We start from the raw sequence: 1,459 nt of genomic DNA, 5'->3' as shown, positions 1-1,459 counted from the left end.
GTAGAAGTTCACTACTGCCGGTCTTGCCTGAGTGGCCACTGCCCCTTGTGACCTTCTCAGAGCCATGGTCCCCACACCCTGGGATGATCCAGTCTGGCCTAGGCCCAAAGGTAGTGGACACCCAAGAACTCGCCCTGTGCTGCCTTCATTGGAAGGGGAACCATGATATTGATCGTGACAGATTGTGTTTCTGCTGGGCCTGAGCCCTGCTACAAAGTCCCTGCTAACCAAGACATTTATAAATGACAAATACATTTTTTGTTACTGACCCTTCAGCAATTAGGGCAATAAACTGGAAGAAAGCCCTTCTGATACTTCTAACATCCTAAGCACTGTCCTTAGTGAATAGCATTGAGGAGGAGGAAGTACCTGAAGAATGGATTCTCTTGCATGTGGTCCAGGGTCAGATTGGAGCTGGAAATTATAGCTATTTGAGACTAAGTCATGAAGGGAAAAGAGTTCTTCAAAGGAAAGCTTAAAAGGTGATGCAGATTTCTATATATCTGATACCATCCTTCACCCAAGTTTTGATGAATATCAATTGCAGTCTGTAACTTGTGGCCGAGATGTTGTTTTTGGACCCAGACACTTCAGCACCCTGTGGGAATACATATCTGTGCACATCCATCTCACCCTGAGTGCAAATTTGAAATGAAAGTATATTATGATAGAATGGTTGTAGAATATCCATTTGGTGAAGCAACTTATGCCACAGATGGTAAAGCTGCAAGCCAGAAGCATCCTTATACATCAGAAGATATGTCACAAGATGAAGAATCCATTTTTTGGACAGTAATAATTGGCATTTTGAAACTAATACTAGAGGTTCTTTTTAAATATAATTGGACAGACATACACTAGAATACAGTGCCCTGTGAACAATGCTACTTTTTACGCTTCAGGAAATAGGGTTCAGGGTACCTTTGGGTGGGGGGGGTAAAAAGGCCATACTTACTTTTGTATTGTAATTCCCCCCAAGATAAGAGCAGCAAGCACAAGATTTGTAGTTTTCTTTAAAGAAAGAAAAATCCATATAAATAGAGAATGTGCAATAAAACATGCTTAGGTTAAAAAAAAAAAGAGTAGCAGTTCCATCAGCCAAGAAGGTGCAGTAAGCAGTGAATTGCTCTTACTCTCCCTTATTGACCTCTAAAGCAACCAGAGAATAGCACCACAAGAGAGGTCCTGGACCAGCAGAGAAAATGGAAGGACAGGGAGAAGCAGTCTTTTAGCCTAGAGGACTTGGATGATCAACAAGAAAAGTCCATTTCACTCAGGTTAAAAAGGGGAACACAGTCCAGGACAGGAGGAGTTCCAGGAAGCCAGTAGAAATCTCCACTTCAACAAAATAGTGGGAGATTCTGAGCCCCTGGGTGGTGGAAAAGGCAAATGTCAACACCAGGACCACCACTTGCCTCAGCATAGCCATGGTAACCAGAAGACTCCAGCTCAAAAATAC

At 42.8% G+C, this 1,459-nt stretch overlaps 1 pseudogene; it reads left to right on the top strand.

Moving 5' to 3' along the window:
• Window positions 1–242: 242 nt before the first annotated feature.
• LOC110207863 (UPF0669 protein C6orf120 homolog) lies at window positions 243–861 on the top strand (annotated as a pseudogene).
• The last annotated feature ends 598 nt before the right edge of the window (window positions 862–1,459 follow it).

Source organism: Phascolarctos cinereus, unplaced genomic scaffold, assembly GCF_003287225.1.
Source record: "Phascolarctos cinereus isolate Bilbo 61053 unplaced genomic scaffold, phaCin_HiC Scaffold_4;HRSCAF=312, whole genome shotgun sequence".
Lineage (NCBI taxonomy): Eukaryota > Metazoa > Chordata > Mammalia > Diprotodontia > Phascolarctidae > Phascolarctos > Phascolarctos cinereus.
The sequence above is the reverse complement of the archived record's forward strand: the minus strand, read 5'-3'. Positions and strand labels throughout refer to the sequence as shown.